At 33.9% G+C, this 10630-nt stretch overlaps 1 pseudogene; it reads left to right on the forward strand.

The window, feature by feature from the left end:
• Positions 1 to 668: 668 nt before the first annotated feature.
• Positions 669 to 832, forward strand: LOC145244178 (U2 spliceosomal RNA; annotated as a pseudogene).
• The last annotated feature ends 9798 nt before the right edge of the window (positions 833 to 10630 follow it).

Below are 10630 nucleotides of genomic sequence, written 5' to 3' on the forward strand. Positions count from 1 at the left end.
GAGGTACCCAGCGTTGCCCGGGTTTGGTGAGGTGGTATAGTACAGCTATTGAGTAACCCAGACCTAAAAAATATTTCAATGGTTTGAGTACATGTGCGAGCGTTAAAAAAACAAGCAAAAAAATAAGCAATCCCCTAAAAAAATGAAAATAGCATCGAGTACCGGTGCGATCAAAAAAAAAAAAAAAAGATTACCCGCAGTAGCCATGCTCGAACCTGGAACGCTCTGGTCCACGGCGTCCTTAAGACATTACGGGCCTTCGAAATAACGACTTCGAAGTGTACGTTAAGATTGCGAGACGTTAATGACTTTGCAAAAACTGATATTTGTTTTCACACACCCGAAAAAACTTACTTCCGTGTTTGCAAAATAGAAAAATAGGAGTAAAAGCAGTGCTTATGCACTTTGGATATCGTGCTATTTTTAAGATTTAAGTTTCACGATATATTTTTAATATTAAATTGCTAGGTGGAAGCACAGAATAGTTACAAAATACGCTCATAGCCATGTTAAGAATGGCTTTTAAAATATTAACGTTAATATTTAAGCACAGTACCAAAAGTGCGCACGTACCAAAAAAAAAAAACAAACAAACAAAAAACAAAAAAAAAACAAAGGGCAATAATTCCTTTCGTGCAATGAGTAATCGCTTTACTATAATGTTGTAATCTACTTCTTGGCCTTTTGGTCAAGATCAAAGTGTAGTATCTGTTCCGACAGATACTGCAAGCTATGACTAGCTATGACTAGCAAAGACCAGATGTGGGGGCAACCCCACATGCCTGACCTTTAACCAGCTCCCATTTCCCACCTCTCGGGAGCTGGTCCCCTTTTTCCCTTCCCCCTCCCTTCACTCCTCACATTAAAAATTGGCCCTGTGCCTAATTTGCTCGGTGGGGGAGCAAATAAATACCATCTGTTCCGAGAGATGGTGCACTTAAGATAATTTGTACCAGTCAATGGAGGGGAAACCCTCTATACTGGGACAATTATTATTTTTGGTAACCAGAGTGCCCCCTTTTTGCCTACTTTTAGGGGAGCTGGTTTTTACCTCACATTAAAAACGGCCTTGTGCCTAATTTGCTCAGTGGGGGAGCAAATAAATACCATCTGTTCTTCAGATGCTGCACTTCATTTTCTTGTTCTCTTTCGGTGGAGGAGAAATCCTTCACGACTGAGACAATTTTTATTTTTGTACCTCTTCTCCACGTTAAAAAACGACCCTGGTGTCTAACTCTGTCCCGTGGGGAGGCATAGTAAATAGGTACTATAATGTTGTAACTAAAAAGTGTGAACACCTTTCAAATGTCGAAATAATGATTTATTTTTTAATTAGAGGGGGGTGACGCTCGTTCATGTCCACCGAATTTTGGTTTCCTTTTAATAAAAAATTTCAATTTACTTAAACCTCTGATAAAAATTCGAAATCATGAATTTTTTGTTTTAATTAAAATAAAATAGAAACCGTTACAAAAATGATTAGTAAACGGCCGATAAAAAATATCAAATAAATAATACAAAAATCTTTTAACCTTGTTTAAATATTAAAACATGCTGTTTCTTTTAAATGGAAATTTTGCCTCCAGTTTATAAGTACACTGTTTAAATGACCCCCCCCCCCAAAAAAAATAAGATCGCCATTACGTGTACGGGAAAGTCAAAATTAAAGCTCACGAGATGACAGCCTTATCCTTTGGCCCACACAGACGATTGCGAATCATCCTTGGAAATTTTTTCTATTAAAACCAATGATGTTTGACACATGCGCAGTTACTTTTCGAAATAATTGACAGTTTTTTTCTAATTCTCACATATTATGCGGCCGATGGATGGATCTTTCAGAGGGTACTGGTCTCAACCCGGATCGATACACACACATACTAACAGGCGTTTGAGATTTATATCATAGAAGATTTAACACACACACACACACACACACACACACACACACACACACACACACACACACACACACACATATATATATATATATATATATATATATATATATATATATATATATATAGCAGCAGCCAAATATGGCAAAGGTTAGAGACTCCGACTATCGTTTGGTCAGGTTGCAATCCTGGCTTGAGGTAGTTGCTTGTCTAACCGAACTGATGAGACGTGAAACAGCACTGCATGTTGATGATTATATATATATATATATATATATATATATATATATATATATATATATATACAAGGTGTCCCAAAAACAACCGGCCTCAACTCTAATTATGCCCCATTTCTTAGTGTTTTGTCCGAATGAAATGAAATTTGGTCATAACTTGTTTATTATATACATTCATAAACATATATCATAAACATCGCTTCAAAACACTAGGGTCTTTGCCTTTTTTTCTTCATTCTGCAGCATATATTCTAGATGGCCTCCATTTAGCTTTTTTTGGGGGGCACCCTGTATATATATATATATATATATATGTATATATATATATATATATATATATGTATATATATATATATATATATATATATAAGAAGCGAAGATTAGAGTTCGAAGTTGATTAAAAACTTTTATCAAATAAAGTTTATTTGCTGAAAGATTATTTGCATCTTTATCAATTTTATTTTATATATAGATTTTTCTTTAATTTCAAATGCATTATTAACATAGTTAATTGGGTACTTAAAATGAACAAAATAATGTTTACTTGAAATTAAATAAACATACATTTTGCTTTTTTCTTATTAAGCACGACAAACGACCTCGTTTTTATCTATGGATCCATTTTAACCTGGAATAATTATATATATATATATAGGAGTCACTATTTATACATGATTCAGAAGCCACTCGAGGATGAGGGTTAATGAGTGCGCAGTCAATGGGAAAATATCGCAGTAATCGTTGGTAGTGAAAATTTGGTAAAGTGAATTACTTAAGGGATGGCTCATCAAGAATTTGTTTCCGTTGAACTTGAAGACAACCATATTGTAATCAGCTGGAAAGCAGTCAAACGGAAGAAGGTTCCACATGTGTGCAGTTCTAAGAAAGTCTCTAATCTACGTTTAGGTTTAGGCACAGATAAAGAGTAGGGGAAATTATTGATAGTTGTCGAACTATCATCTCAATATCATTGAGGCGTTAGTCATTAATAACTCTCGACCTAGCCTGTGTAGACAAAAGATTTTAAAACATCAGTTGGAGATATTTATTGATTTAAAACCACCTGAACAGTGAGATTTTTTTTCTCACTGGTCTTCCAACTGAAACCAAATTCCCTTCTTTCCTCATTCGTTTCTTAGTTTTTAATTTATGATTCTGACGTTTTCTCTTAGAGGGTCAGACGATAAGGCCTTAAGGAAATTTTAATAATTTCACCTGCCCGTTTTTTTTTGTTTTTTGGTATTTAAATTAAATTATGTTTCCTCTGAAATTTCTCCTTCCATTTAGCTGTACCAAGAATTTACTTATATATATATACTCTCCGAAAATCCCTCGAAATAGTGTCCATGTGAAATCAAATCAAATTCAGTAATTTCAGGGAATTAATTGATTTATTGATTAAATAACTTTATAACGAATATATTTTTATTTTTTGTTTTGTTCATATCGTTTTAAAGGTTAACCTTTTAAGGCTATATATATATATATATATATATATATATATATATATATATATATATATATATATATATACACGTGTGTGTGTGTCTATCTGTGCCGGAAATGATTTCTAGCAAACTTTTCTGTAAATTTTTTCTACAGACTTAAAACCTGATATATATGGATTTTGACATATAAAACATATCAGATTTGATCTTTAACCGGTAAAAATAGCAAAAAAGTGGGCAAAATAGAAGAGAAAAGTATATGACAGACATAAGTCGACTTAAAATGTTATTTCACGCATGCGCAAATATAATTAATAGGTAAAACAGCGTTAATTTAAAATTTTTATATCCGAATAGACATGGCTCAGGGGGTAACGTATAAGACTGGAGAGCTATATATTTTAATTTCGAGTCAAGCTAAAGGCACCAAGGTAATATATATATATATATATATATATATATATATATATATATATATATATATATATATATGAAGCACACAGATACAGAATAATTTTCCGAATGAATTTCTGCAAATTATAGTAAAAAATATTCAAAATTAAATAATCTGGGGAAAATTATAAACAGATATAATGTTAAGTTACATTTCCATATAACTACTCACATCGTAAGTACCATAATAAATTCTTACAATGCAAAACAGACAAAGAGATTAATGAAGGTGGTTTCTTAAGACAACATAATATCAAAGATGAATTGCTTTGCAACTGCAGAAATATTGACGAATGTTCGTTAGAAAGTAAATATTTCATTTCTTATATAGTATATAAATGTGAAGTAATTTAAATTTAATTGGCCGATGCAAGCATTGCAATTTAGAATTATATCATATTAGCGGGGGTACCCGGTGTTGACCGGATGTTTAGAGGTGTGTGTGTTGGAGGGGTAAATCAAGACGAAAGAATAAACGAAGTTATAACCCTGTTTAAATATTATATAAAATAAAACAATGTTTAAACTTCTTAAAAAACTCTGAAAAAATACAGAAATACGGACATTATGCAAACAAATAATATAAATATTTCTTAAAATCAGAAAAAAAACGTGATGGCAAAAAAAACGTGATGGAAAAAATTAAAAAATAGCGTGATGGAAAAATTTAAAAAAAAACGTGATGCAAAAACAAAATAAAAACGTAAGGGAAAAAATTAAAAAAAAACGTGATGGAAAAAATGTAAAAAAAACGTGATGGTAAAAATTTAAAAACAAAACGTGATGGAAAAAATAAAAAAAAAACGTGATGGAAAAAAATTAAAAAAAAAACGTGATGGTAAAAATTAAAAAACAAAACGTGATGGAAAAAATAAAAAAAAAACGTGATGGAAAAAATTAAAAAAAAACGTGATGGAAAAAAACGTGAAGGAAAAAGAAAAAAACGTGATGGAAAAAATTAAAAAAAAAAGATGATGGAAAAAATTATAAAATCCGTGATGGAAAAATTAAAAATAAAACGTGATGGAAAAAAAACGTGATGGAAAAAATAAAAAAAAAACGTGATGGAAAAAAAAAACGTGATAAAAAAAAACGTGATGGAAAAAATAAAAAAAACGTGATGGAAAAAATTAAAAAAACGTGATGGGAAAAAAAAACGTGATGAAAAAAAAAAAAAAACGTGCTGGAAAAAATAAAAAAAACGTGATAGAAAAAAAAAAAAAGTGATGGAAAAAATAAATATAAAAACGTGATGGAAAAATTAAAAACAACGTGATGGAAAAGATTAAAAGAAAAAACCGAACGTGATGCAAAACGAACGATGTTAGAATCTCTTAAAAAATCTGAAAATAAAAAAAAACAGTGAACGAGAAAAACTGGCATAAATAACCCTGTGTCAATATTCAAACTTTAAAAATCGAAAAAAAAAAGAAATTTCACATCGGAGTTACAACCTTTTGCGCTTTTATCAACTGAACGAAGAGGACGTCGACGAAAGTAGGTCGTTTTTTTTTTTTAATAATTAGACTAATTAAAGTTCCGACGTCATTTGCGCATACGTATAAGCTATTTTTTTGCTACCCCTCTCTGTACATAACTGGCCAGTTAAGGATAAAGAAATTAATGTTTTGGGCCAATTCTTCGATATTTGTTGTCCAAGATGTCGCGAAAATCCGTTGCATTGCATATATATATACTAGCGGGGATACGCGGCGTTGCCCGGGTGTTTGGAGGTGTGTGTGGTCTGGCGGGGGTGGGGGTGTTAATGAAAACCTAAGAACGAACGTGGGGGGTATCCAGGTGGTGTGGGTGGGGGTAATCAAAACATAAGAATAAAACACAAAAAAACTAACGTAAGGCAAACTAACGATGTTAAATGTAAAAATCGAAAAAACAAAAACAAAAAAGAAAACAGAAAAACGAACGTTAAAAAATCTGAAAAATACAAACCAAAAAAAAGAATAAGCGAAGTAAAAAAAGAAAACAGAAAAACGAACGTTAGAACTAAAGCGGGGGGGGTACCCGGCGTTGTCCGAGTGTTTGGAGGGGTGGGGATGTTAATGAAAGCCTAAGAATAAGCGAAGTAAAAAAAAGAAAACATAAAAACGAAGCGGGGGGGGTACCTGGGGGGGGTAATAAAACATCGAAAAAAAACACAAAAAATACCAACGTAAGGCAAACGAACGATGTTAAATGTAAAAATCGAAAAAACAAAAACAAAAAGAAAACAGAAAAACGAACGTTAAAAACACGTGATAAATGGCTTAAATAAGTCTGTTTCGATATAAATGTAAAACATCGGTGAGTACCCGGTTTTTTTAGGTGTGTGTGGTCGGTCGTGGGTGTTAATGAAAATCTAAGAATAAGCGAAGTAAAAAACAAAACAACGGGCGAACGATGGAGCTTTCATATGAGACCAAATTTGTGAATTTTTGTTCTGTCTGTCGAAAGTTTTTAGCAGACACAGAAACATACAGACATACATACATTTTCGCTTCTATATATATATAGACTAGACGGGGTACCCGGCGTTGCCCGTGTGTGTCGAGGTGTGTATGCTCTTAAATTAAAAAGAAACCGGGGGGGGGTAAAAAGTGTTTGTAAGTTTATAGGATCGAACACGAATCCCTGAGGCGAAGTTGGAAAATAAAATGTGAAAAAAACATGTACCGTTAACCCTTCGGCCAGCCAGAATGAGTTATTGACAGATGTTTGAATTTATTTAAGTAAGAACAAAATTGAGAGGTGCCCGCACGGAAGTCGTAGAGTTAACATTTTGTGCGAGCGTTACGACGACGACGACGTAAGCAACAGCTATTCAGCAGTTAACATTTTCTGCGGGACAGTTTTTAATGAGGTCAATGATCCGGTTTGTTTGTTTGTTTTTACCTAACTTTGGGGGAAAATAACTCCCCCGTTTATTAGGGGAGTGTATCGTCTCAAAATGAAAGCAACCATCTGATATGACGACGGTGTGCCGACATTGACCAAACGTTACATCGCTTTCTTGAGACCATTGGCGCCAGTGATTCGAATCGAGTTTCGCTTTTTTTATACCGAAAAACGAAAGTAACATGCGGCGATCTCAAAATGTCGAATATATAACGTCTCAGAGTCAGGCAAATTAAATAGACGGGCGACCTTCGTTCGTAACTCGTAGATATTATGATTCCGACGTGATAGAAAAAGTTTTAAAAATGCGCGACAGCTTCGAGAAGCCGCCAAAAAATCCTTTTGCAGAGATACAGAAAAAAACGAACACACATACATACATACATTTTCGCTTTTATATATATATAGACTAGCGGGGAGTACTCGGCGTTGCTCGATGTTTGGAGGTGTGTGTGTGTGCTCGGACGGAGGTGGGGGTATTAATCAAAACATAAGAATAAGCGAAGTAAATATTAAAAAAATACACAAAAACTCACGTAAGGTAAACAAACGATGTTAAATGTAAAAATCGGAAAAACAAAAAAAGAAAACAGAAAAAACGAACGCTAAAACTGCTTTAAAAAATCTAAAAAATAACCTCCCCCCCCAAAAAAAACACGTGAAAAATGGCTTCGTGGGGTACCCGGCGTTGCTCGAGTGTTTTTGTGTGTGTGTGGTCGGTCGGGGGGGGGGGTAATGAAAACCTAAGAATAAGCGAAGTAAAAAAAACCCCAGAAAAACGTACGTTAAAAAATCTGAAAAACACGTGAAAAATGGCTTAAATAACCCTGCTTTAATATTAAAATTGAAAAAAAAATAAAAAAAGACATCAAACACCACGATAGGAACCCAAAACGTTCAGATAATGAGGCCGCGCTCTAAGCTAAGACGACGTCGCCGAAATCATGTTGCTTTTTTAAATCTTTAAACTAAATCAGGTTACGACGTCATTTGCGCATGCGTAGAACCGAACTCGTCATGAGAGGCGGGGTTTTGCTGACCCCCTGTAGAAAAGTGATGATTTCAGAGTGAAAAAATTAACGTTTTTGACCAATTTTTCGATATTTGTCGGGCAAAGGTTGAGAGTTTAAAATGATATCGATCTGGCGAAAATCCGTGACCCGTGTGGAAAGTTTTTGCGAGACATACAAACACACATACGTACATACATACAAACAAACATACGCACATTTTCGCTTTTATATTTATACTAGCGGGGGTACCCGGCGTTGCCCGGGTGTTTGGAGGTGTGTGTGCTCTTAAATAAAAAAGAAACCCGAAGCCCTGAGGCGAAGTTGGAAAATAAAATGTGAAAAAAACATGAACCGTTCGGCCAGCCAGAATGAGTTACTGAAATATGTTTGAATTTATTTAAGAACCAGACTGACAGGTGCCCGCACTGAAGTCGTCGAGCATTACGACGACGACGACGACGGCGTAAGCAATAGCTATTCAGCAAATGAGGTCAATTACCAGGTTTGTTTGTTATAAGCGAAGTAAAAAAAGAAAACAAAAACGAACGTTAAAACTTAAACAGGGGGGGTAATCAAAACATCGAAAAAAACAAAACAAAAAAAACTTACATAAGGGAAACAAACAATTTCAAATGTAAAAATCGAAAAAACAAAAAAGCAAACAGAAAAACGAACACGTGAAAAATGGCTTAAATAAGCCTTTTTTGATATTAAAATTTTAAAAAATCAGTGGGTTCCCGGGTATTTTTGGGTGTGTGGTCAGGGGTGGATAAGCGAAGTAAAAAAAAACCCAGAAAAATGAACGTTACGTGAAAATGGCTTAAATAACACTGGTTCAATATTTAAATTTAAAAAATCGAAAAAAAAAATGAAGACATCTCACACCACGATTCGAACCCAAAACGTTTAGATAACAAACCAACGCGCTAGCCAACGGAGCTAACGCGACGTACATGATATTTAGTCAGTTCTTCAACTATTTAAAGTAAATCAGGTCATGACGTAATCTAACGCATGCGTAGAACCGGTCGTCGTCACGAGGGGACGGTTTTTGTGGACCCCCGCCCTGTCGAAAATTGTCGATTTGGGGGGGGGGGAAATGAAGGTTTTTCGCCAATTTTCGATATTTTCCGTGCGAAGGATGGGGCTGCAATATGATACCGAGTTTGTGAATTTTCGTTATGTCTGTCAAAGGTTTTTAACGGACACACAAACACGCATACAAACATACAAACATACATACATACATAAACACATTTTCGCTTATATATATATATATATATATATATATATATATATATAAAGATAATAATATCTAAAGAAACAAACGACAGAAAGTAATACAAAATTGTTTACATGGTATACCTTATCTAAAGCAAAACCAGATTGACAAAAATTTGAATATATAAATGATACCTCCCTAGAGAAAATATTAATATAAAATTAAACTAAAAAATATAGAAATACACTCATACAAACACACACACACACACACACACACACACACACACACACACACACACATATATATAAGATTAACAAATAAGGTCTACCTAAATTAGTAATTAAAAGTTAGTATCACCCAAATAAATAAGCCGAATCTATTAATAGAATGATGGAATAAAAACATTAGTTTAATGTTGTGGGGTACAAATCACCCTTATTTCAAAACTAAGAATCAACTAGTCCTATGAATATCACGGGTTTCAGAGACAAAATGAAGACATGCATACCATGTTTAACCGCATGCTACGAACACGTTCCTCTTATACCACTTTAGTGGCTGCTGCATTCTTTATGATAAACACATTATATTTTATACACTTTACACTACTTGTGGTTTCTTTCATTTGTAACCCCTAACACTGGTTAAAACAACTGGCTGACGAGGACGATTCAAGAACTTCCCGGATCAATCTACAATAATTGCTAGCAACAACTGAATGACGAACATTCAGGCAACGAATTCACTCTAAAAATAAAACAGCCATTGGAAAACAGCATTTGACGACGAAAAGGATTCAAGAAAAAAGAACACACGCGGATATTCGAAATATTTGTTTCCTACATTCGGGGGAAATTCGAAACGTCAAACGTATTTATTTTTCAAACGTTCGGTGAAGAACGGGAAAAACTAATTGTCTACGTTGGGTAAAAAACCAACATTCGAGTGTAAAAATCCACAAATACGGGATAAATAACACTGCGAAAAAAAAGGACAACAATTCTTGCCGGAAAAAGGATTTTACAAAGACGCCGTCAAAAAGCCTTATCTTGCTGTTAAAGAGGTTACTAAAACGTAAACTACGAGCTGAAATAGAATTCATAAGACGAATTGCGTGGAGAATTATTATTACTGAATTAACGAGACCAAGTGTTCAGTAAGTACAAAAAAAACGCTGTCCTTCTAAAAAGCATGTCTTGCTAATATGTCTTATGGTTAAAAGACATTAGCAGTGGAAAAAGAAAAAAAACTCCTGCAAAAGTAAATGATATATTTTATTTTATTGGCTAAAGTGAGTATTCGCACAAATTATAAAAGACGTCGGATTTTAATCCCATAAAAATAAACTTTTCACTGATGGACGGGACTGCACGTCGAAGAAGAAAAAAAAACAATTTCGCTAAGCACGACAAATAAAGTGTTAACAAGAAAAAGACATATTTTTCGCACAGAGATCAAAAAGAAT

This window comes from Euprymna scolopes, chromosome 22, assembly GCF_053919585.1.
Source record: "Euprymna scolopes isolate OS-2025 chromosome 22, ASM5391958v1, whole genome shotgun sequence".
Lineage (NCBI taxonomy): Eukaryota > Metazoa > Mollusca > Cephalopoda > Sepiida > Sepiolidae > Euprymna > Euprymna scolopes.